At 48.2% G+C, this 9,753-nt stretch overlaps 1 long non-coding RNA gene across 1 annotated transcript; it reads left to right on the top strand.

The window, feature by feature from the left end:
- The first annotated feature begins 4,273 nt into the window (after positions 1–4,273).
- On the top strand, positions 4,274–7,354 carry LOC124657881. Its single transcript, XR_006988909.1, has 4 exons — positions 4,274–4,372; positions 5,669–5,743; positions 6,378–6,499; positions 7,156–7,354. It is a non-coding gene; the product is annotated as an uncharacterized LOC124657881 (long non-coding RNA).
- The last annotated feature ends 2,399 nt before the right edge of the window (positions 7,355–9,753 follow it).

Genomic DNA, 9,753 nt, shown 5'->3' on the forward strand with positions numbered 1-9,753 from the left:
TCCTTCATCGAAACTGCTTGTCAACACCTTCTGCTCCTCGTTGGGATCGACATTCTTACTTATCGAAAATACTGCGATACACCCCCTATACTTGTGGGTCATCATGTCCCCAACACACCTAATACACTTGTCAGATGTATAGGTGCATTAGTTTGGCGAAGAGATAGTGAAATACAAGTGGTATGAATGAATATGAGCAAGAGTAACGCGCGCGAGAAAATAGCTTGTCGGCGTGCGGTTGATGGTAGTAATATTGCGGGAAGTAAATATGCGAGTAAAACAATGAAATAAGCGATGATTGCGGTATTTGGAAACAAGGCCTAGGGATCATACTTTCACTAGTGGACACTCTCAACATTGATCACATAATAAAACCACTCTACACTCCTCTTGTTGGATGATGAACACCATTAATTGTGTAGGGCTACAAGAGCACCTCAATGCCGGAGTTAACAAGCTCCACAACATTCGATGTTCATATTTAAATAACCTTAGAGTGCATGATAGACCAACGCAATTATACCGAGTACTAACATAGCATGCACACTGTCACCATCAAGCTATGAAAGGGGGAATACATCACATCAATACTATCATAGTAATATTTAACTTCATAATCTACAAGAGATCACAATCCACTACAAGAAATGTGTTAACTAGTGACCTTATCACAGTGACCAAGAATAAACTAGTCATAACTCTACGACCTTTTCGCAACAAATGGTCGTTTGCCGTTTCGGAGGGTCCAAACCCTAATTTTCTATGACCATCCTAGTCAGAAAGGTATTAACTCGATCTCATGAATTGGTCATAGAGAAAATGATAAAACTTAGGACATCATCCTTAGCCCATTACGACTAATTTGAATGGTCATGACTGCCCATTGACGATGCTTTAAAATGACTTGTCAGCCACCTCAGCAATTTCGTTTATTTATCATGTCGATGTGTCAACTTTTACTTAGGTGTCTGAATAGAAATAGATTTAAATCTACAACTGACATGTGGGACTCATACATTGACATTTTAACTGGTAGGTCCAAGTACACAACCTATCTAATGACATCTCGGACCGACCAAAGTGACATGTGCGGACTTTTGCTTAAGTGTCCATACATATAACTATGCTTAATTTTCCACTAACACATGTGACCCATTAACCACATATGACATACGGGAGCCATATGGGTCATTTGATTTGGTTTGTGGATACTCCTCTATAGCTAGAAGACATGAAACTGCTATCCACGGATCAGCCTTCCAGAGATGATCTCAGCCGTCCAGAAGAGCTCCATCCAACGCCCAAAATCATTCCAAAATATCAACTCACCTCCCGCCCAATGAAATCTAAAGTTGGGCTCAGTAGGGCGGGGAGGACCAAAAATTGAGCCCACACGCGGGAGACAGATATGTTGAGCCTGAGGCGAAATCCACTCCAGACTCCCAGTCCACCACGACCTAAGAGCATCCTCACTCGTTGGCGCTCCCCACGCCCAAATCCGGACGAAACAACCGCCGGATTGGACGAAATTAAGTCGTGGGGAGTACCGTATTTCCAGTCGTCCACCCGGAGTTCGGCGGATAGAGTTTAAATTCAAACAAATCGCCGTCCCGCGCTACAAGTACGGCCGAGTTGATCGGCAAAAGGAGCAAAAGGATCAGCCACGGATCGGCGATCGGAGGAAATTACACGGAGACAGGCTCGTTGGCAGTCCCGGCCAGGCACGGCGGTGTCCGACGGACCGGTTCCCTCACACGCGGCCGAAGCGGCCGCGGCGGGCGACGAGGAAGCGGCGGCGGTGGACGTCGAAGCAGCCGCGATCGACGAGGTAGATGGTGAGGTAGACGAGGTAGGAGCCGGCGGAGACGACGAAGGACCGGCCGGAGTGGCTCGGAGGATGTCGCTGCGGTGGCCACGGTACCAATTCCTCGTCTCCTCGTCCATCGGTTCCATGTCGCCGTCGCCTATGAGGAACGCCAAGTCCGTGTTCCTCTTCTTCGCCGCCGCCGTCGTCTTCGAGCGAGGCGATCCGGACGCCTTGGTTGGCGAGCATCTCCCGCCACCTGCCGTCGAACTTGTCGTTCCTCCCGTCGGCGTGCGACCTCAAGTCGGCCCGAGCACTTGTCGATCGACGCCTGCATCCTGTCGGCGGGATTGTCCGTCCGTTTGAGCTCTTTCGCCTTCTTCGGCCGAGTTCGGGCGCCCTTCCGCCGCGCAAGCCGCCGGAGCGTCGGGGTTGTACTCGCTCGGTCTTGCTCTTCGAGAGGGTCGTGCGAGTTTCCTTCCACTTCTCGCAATTCTCGAGGCGGGCGTAGACGTTGAGGAACTTGAGCTGCAGGCCGGTGTCGTCCGTGTACATGTCCAAAGCTCGGCGCAGCTCGGGAAAAAAGAGCACGGCGATACGGGTCGGGTAACGACGATGTACCTCGGTGATGCGGGGTCGGCGGAGCATACCTTTTGCTCCAAGTCGTGGCCACCGATCGGCCGTTTGTCGACCTCCTCCTGTATGCCGTGCCATTTGCCGCACGCCGTCCGCATGATCCCCCAATGGGTGGCCATTGCCTTCTCTCCCGGTACACGTTCATGTTCGTCTTCTTGAAGTAGGGATCGACGAGTTTGCGTTCCTCGTACGCCTGCTTCACTCGAAGCCAGTATGTGTCGAACGACTGATTGGCCCCGATTATGCCGTTCGTGGACACGGTCATCCAAGCTTCGGCGAGGCACTCCTCTTCCTTCGGTGTCCATTTGATACGCGGTTCGGCAGGCGGCGAGTCCTTCTTCCTCTTCTTCTTCCCCTTCGACAGGTTGGCGGATGCTTGAGTTGGCTCTTCTTCTTCCTCGTCTTCTTCTTCGACGGCTTGGCTTCGTCGGCAACATCCTCCCGATGCCCGTTGCGCGCCGCCACGGCTGCCGTCGCCCTCGTCTCCTCTTGCGTGAAGAACCCGGGCACGCGGCGGCGGCGGCCATGAAGAACCCCGGGCTCGCGGCCGGCGCCATGGAGCGGAGGTGATCATCTCGTGGATCTCTCTTCGTTCGGCGCCACCATCGCGCCGAACGGGAGCGGCCCTCGTCGCGGGGCCGGCGAGGTGTCCTCGAACGGGCCGCCGCCGCCGGCGTCAAGCTCGGGCGGCGACGTCGTGGACTCGGACGGTTGGACGTGGGCGCCCTCTTGGAACACGGCGGTCGGCGACGGCGAGTACGGCGAAGGGGAGAAGGACGACGGGAAGCGGGTTGTACCTTGCGTCGGCCATTGGCCGGGAACATGCTTGCCGCCGCCGCTAAAGGCCATGCGTCGATCGGCCTCGCTTGTTCGTCTCGGGCCGCCGCCCTCTTGGCGGCGGCTCTTTCACCCTCTCCGCCACGGCGCTTGTTTCCACCTCGCGCCGTTTCTCGTCCGCCGCCCACTCGGCGTTCGACATGCCCGGCGGCTTCGTCTTCTTCGCCCGCATCTTCTCGCCGGCGCCTTCGGCGACATTGTGGTGGACGAGAACACGAGGAGGAGAGTGGTGGTGGACGAGAAGACGCCGCCGAGAGCTGGAGGCTGGAAGACGAGGAGATTGGGGGATTTCGGCGGGAGAGAATGGGGATATGCAAGCAAAATTGGAGGGAATGGGGATATGCAAGCAAATTGGAGGGAAAATCGACATGATTTGGTTTTCCAGTCGCCGACTACGCGGGTCCACACGACGTTTCGCGCCAAAATCTTTCGTCCGGAGTCCCCGAACGCGCCCCGGGGGACCGGGGATGGCGTGGGCTCGCCGGATGGATGAAGGGCCAAATCCGGACGAAAACGAGCGAGCCGGGGCGCGGCCGGCGATTTCGCCGTCCGGATGGAAAAAACGTCGCTCGGGGGCCTCGTCGGGGGACGAGTGGAGATGCTCTAACCCCCACCACGACCTACACTCTCCTACCGCCTCCTCCCTCCCCTTCCTCCACCTGCGCCGCCGGCCAAGATCCCGCCCAACTCCGGCGAGGCCCTGCCCCGCTTACCCTCGCCCCCGCCCCCCTCCCCCCTCCCCCTTCTCTCTATTCCAATCCATAGAACCTCCAAATCGTCTGTCTTAAAAAAACCCAAGTACGGGATCCTGGAGGATCTGCAGGAGGACCATGTCGGCAGCGAGCAGTGGTGAGCCGGTTCGTGCCCCGCTCCATGCTCACGGACCTCGAGCCGGATGCCATGGACTCGGTGCGCTCGGGGCACTTCACTCAGATCTTCTGCCCCGACGGACCACCACGGACGCAACAGCGTCGCCGCAGCCGGCCGCCGGACTACCATGGACGCAGAAGCAGCGCTGCTGCCCGCCGCCGCCCGCCGAACTACCACGGATGTCGCCATGATCAGCGACCATGAACAGCAGCCACAATCGAGAAGGTGACACTAAGATCTGGTAGTTGGTAATGCAGTAATGATCTTAGAGATTAATTTTAGACCTTGAGTAGAATATAGCTCCTAGATCCGATAGCTGGTATGTCATAATGTCAACGCATTCGTGGCCTGATCATGTTGCCGAGATCAGCCGAGCACAAGCTGAACTTTCGTAGGACCTGAACTGAACACCTCATACAAACTCAACTGTCCACGTATCTTTTGCTTTCTTGCTAGCTGAAGTTGCCTACGATTTCATGATCTGTTCATTTATTTGAAGCACTAATGCGGACAGGCAGCAAGAGCAAGCTGCCTTGAAGTAGTCCCATTTCTGCATATTTAGTTGAAGTCACTCACCGTCTTCAAGTTAGCACCAACACATTCAGTATCGGCATGGCTGGCATGTACATGGAGTCTTGGAGACGGGCATTGCAGCTGTTCTGGTTGTTGTCGTCCTGCGCTGGGAGGACGTGGTGGTGCCCTGGCAGGCACTGGCTGCGGTGCTGCTGCTGCGTCCGCGGTGGTCAGGCGGCGGCGCCCCCGCCGCAGCATCTCTGGAGCATCTGTTTCCCGACTCTGTTTTTTCAATCAACCGGTACCAATGTACATATTTCATATTGTATTTGGGAGTTAAAGAAAAGAATATATCTGTAAAAGGAGAAAAAGGGAAAATTAGCAAGGAAAAAATCTAATGTGTGGCAAATAGTATAAGCCTAAGTAATGTGTGGCAAATTATAAAGATCTGAACTAATGTGTGGCAATGTCTGTTACCCTTTGGTCTACTTGTGAATGGCCTTTAGTCTTTACAACGGAACTTGAAGGGATCATGTGCATATGTTACTCACAGATCAACTTCAATGAGATGTTCCGATCATTGCATTTTTTGGATAAACACCTAGCGTCAACAATAAAATTGTCGGCATGAATAATATTTAATAAAACAGACATTGCTGGCTTTGCGTTCTATGATGTTCTGACCTCACTATGCTATACTAAGCAGCAACCATCTCCTCAGCATTTTTTACTTAAAGTGTTGGACCATAATGTTGTACTCATCAGCATCACGGGCAGGTCGACATCAACATATTTTTTATGCTGCTTGCTTACTCAACATGTAGTATATTAGTAGCTTATGTAATGTTAAAATAAGTCTTACAGATGCAGTAACATGTATTAGTGCATAAACCATTTACTTGTATTAAAATAATTCTTATACACATTTTCGCTGCTAGTTACTGATCTAGTTATTACTTGGTACATGTGATTGCTGGCACTAATTAAGCGTGCACGTTATATTTGTAGGATGGAGACGTGGAGCTGAAGCTGGCCAGAGTAGTAACCATGGTGGTCTTCTTTGTCTACGTCTTGGTGGTTTAGGTGAGTATCCATGTGTCTCGACTACGTGGTCTGCTGTGATATACAATGGCCATGTAACGCTGCAGCTAAATTGTGATCTGGCCACAGAGCTGTCAATGACGATGCTGGTTCAGTTTTGGTAGTTGTGTAGGTACGAAGTTGTCATGGCACTAAGTGCTGATCTAACCAATTCTTTGTTTGACGTATTTATTATCAATTGTGCCTATTTCAGCCGCATGTGTCTTTTTGGGCTTTGACCAAGTGGTTATGCTGCGCAATGTTGCAACATAGCAGCATTGAGGTCCTGAATAGCATGAGTTAGACAGAAACTGAGGTCCTGGAATATCCAGGGTCTCCATTTTATTTTGCTCTATTATATTTTGGCTTTACCTAGGCATATTTATATCATATCTAGCTAGCTATGTACACAGAATGAACTAGGTACCTGCCGTTACCTACTTGTGTACCATAATTTAAGAAGTCTACCTGCTTCTGTTAGTTTACAATTTGAGATATGAGACTGAAACGGGCTTATGCTTGCTTGCTGTTGGTTGTCCTTGATTCGTCGTATGCAAGATCGTGTGTAGCCTGTATCTGTGGTAGACGAGTTGGTGTCTAGACACTTATCTTACATGGTTGCCTTGCATGTGAACAGGGGTAACGTGCTGATTCTTGATGATGGGGATCAGCACCTGGACCTGCAACTGATGGGACCAGCAGTGGCTGATCATCTCCACCATACCACCCGTGTGCCAAGGAGAAGGGAGCGAAGTTTAGGTGAGTTTTTGGTTCCTCTCTTAAAACCAGAAGACAGCGAGTGCTGCTGTTTATGGAAAGATATCCCCTAAATCGTGCTGATTTGTTGCATGACTCAGGAAATGTTGCTCTATCAACTATCCTTGTGTTGATAAGAAAGAATTTTGGAACCGGACCAGTTCCTGTTTCTTGTACTCGAACCCCAAAATGCTCACTGGATGTACCACCTTGCATGTTTGGCATTTCAGCATTTGTATAGTTGTAATACATGTAGATGCAATTGATCAAAAACAACAAGTGTCGGTTTTGTCTTTGTGTTTAGTTGCAATAGCTGTGGTGGGTAAGTCGAAGGGATATTGTCGGACTTTTTCTGATATCTGCATGCAGGTTGTGCTTAGTCTGGTGAAAGGGAAAGTAGATCCCCTGGGAAGATATGTATATGTATCAAGTTAGTTCCTTGCACTGTGTCACATGGGGCCACTTTAGCTAGCGGCTAAATTACTTCGAAGTTGCCTAAGATTGGTTTCACTTTTACTACATGGAAGTGACCGTATCTTGTATCTGGATTAAGTATCTGTAATTCTTGCCATCTTTGCCTTGCTAAATTAATCATACGCATGTTAATAAATATTATGTTCATCAAGCTCTATAAGTGTGGCGTTTTCTCTCTTTTACAGGAGCTCCATGTTAGCTCCAGATCGAAGAAAGATGAAACCTGAAGCCCCACAAAGAAAAGAGTAGCTACTTATAATAGTGCCAGTTATATTGTAGTAAGCAAATCTGGTTCTGTGAACAATGTGTAAAAGACTACTATCGTAATTTTGGCTACTATTTCTGGAATTTCGTATGTGCTCTTATTCTGTTTGAAAATTTTGTTGTTGGTAAACCGTGAGAAATAAGAACCTGAAGAGTGGGACTGATCTATTGAAAATGGCTAGGCTCAAATAAGAAACAGATTGTAAAAAAGCGATGGCCCAAAAAGAAGAAGAATCCAAAAGGGGAAGGCCCAAAAAGAAATGGACTGTACACAGGCCGAGGCCTAAAATAGTAAAACGCCAATGGCCCAAAAAGAAATGTCTTATAAAAGGCTGAGATGAAGAAAAGAAAAGGCTTGGCCCATGTTGATGGCAGGCTGGATTGGGCTGATTTCGATCCACGACCATTTGATTTGGTCATGTATTTGCCACGTTGGATCTGACGTGGATAGGACAAATAGCCAGTGACCAACATTTTCGTCATATAATCTACGACCATCAATTTTGGTCGTAGTCGTCTACGACCATTTAAGTAAAAAGATTGTTGTGCGCCGTCAGTGACGCTTAACTGGCGACCAACAATTATTGGTCATGACGTGGTCATAGATGGCATACAATGACCTTTAAGTGACCAATATGGAGGGTCGTAAGTCACCATATTTCTTGTAGTGATCATAAACTACGCTAAGTACTACATGATGCACACACTGTCACCATTACATCATGGAGGAGGAATAGACTACTTTAATAACATCACTAGAGTAGCACATAGATTAATAGTGATATAAAGCACATTGCAATCATAAAGGAATATAAATAAGCACTTCACTATGCTATTCTGAATTACTCTCGGCAAGATAACGAACTCTAATTCATCATGTAGGCAAACCTTAAAGATGTATTCCCAAGTACTAATAAACACCCCACGCAATCACTGTGAGCATTCATAGGAGGTACTAACACACCACAATTTCATAGAGACATCCAACTCAAATCATAACTCAGTGAATAAGTATTCTGTAAAATATAGCCTAAGAGACCCACACGATGCACACACTGTCACCTTTACACACGTGGGACAAGGAGTCTCCGGAGATCACATAAGTAAAATCCACTTGAATACCATAACGACATCTAGATTACAAGCTCATCATATGGATCTCAATCATGTAAGGCAGCTCATGAGATCATTGTATTGAAGTACATCGAGAGAGAGATGAACCACATAGCTACCGGTACATCCCTTAGCCTCGGGGGAGAACTACTCCCTCCTCATGGGAGACAGCAGCGTCGATGGAGATGGCGGTGGTGTCGATGGAGATGCCTTCCGGGGGTACTTCCCGTCCCGGCGGCGTGCCGGAACAGAGACTTCTGTCCCCCGGATCTTGGCTTCGCGATGGCGGCGGCTCCGGGAAGGTTTCTCGTACCGTGGCTTTTTCGTATCGAAGATTTAGGTCAGAGAGGCTTAAATAGGCGAAGAGTCGGAGTCGGAAGGGCCACGGGGGACCCACACAGTAGGGGGGCGCGCCCCCCCTCTGGCCGCGCCGCCATGGTGTGTGGGGGCCCTGGGCCTCCCCTCTTGACCCTCTTCGGTGTTCTGGAAGCTTCGTGGAATTATAAGATCATGGGCCTTGATTTCGTCCAATTCCGAGAATATTTCCTTACTAGGATTTCGAAATCAAAAACAGCGAAAAACGGAACCGACACTTCGGCATCTCGTCAATAGGTTAGTTCCGGAAAATGCATCAAAACGATATAAAGTGTGAACAAAACATGTAGGTATTGTCATAAAACTAGCATGGAACATCAGAAATTATAGATACGTTTGAGACGTATCACCTACTAAAAGCAAAAAGAAATATTTTATTTATATAGTTCCCCGTAGCCATTAGTCGCAGCATATGCCAAATATATACATACATACAGTTGTGTCTAAGTTTTAGGGTTTAGCTAATCAGTAAATCTGAATGGAAGTGTACTCCCAATCTTTTTTTAATCAATCTTAACAATCTACTAGGAAGTATGCGGCGTGACGCCCGTGCTGTCTACTCGGTGTTGGTGTTGGAGAAAGATTTTATTGTTGATGGATTTTACTGTTTGAGGAGGAACGCTTATGGTGGTATGAGAGACATATTATAGATGAGTTTAAGAAAGAAGAGATTGCTTGTGGAGGATTTTTTTACATCGCAATGGATTTTATTTGTTTATAAAAGGTTCTCCTGTGAGGCGAAGTTGCACGTAAGGTTCCCATGTACTACCTCCGATTCAAGGAATAAGACGTCCTCGTTTTACGTGTTTTTCGTTTGACTAAGAATTATTTCAAATATATAAAGATTATTTGTATGAAATTAACATCATTAGAAAGTGTTTTTTAATACGAATCCAACGATACTAATTACATATAATATAACCAAGATTTTGTTGCTCAATTTTTATGGTCAAAGTTTGCCTTGAAATACGTGTGCGCCTTATTCCTTGTGACGGAGGTAGTATTACGGGCATGTCGTAAATAGTAAATAT

Source organism: Lolium rigidum, chromosome 5 (genome assembly GCF_022539505.1).
Source record: "Lolium rigidum isolate FL_2022 chromosome 5, APGP_CSIRO_Lrig_0.1, whole genome shotgun sequence".
Classification (NCBI taxonomy): domain Eukaryota; kingdom Viridiplantae; phylum Streptophyta; class Magnoliopsida; order Poales; family Poaceae; genus Lolium; species Lolium rigidum.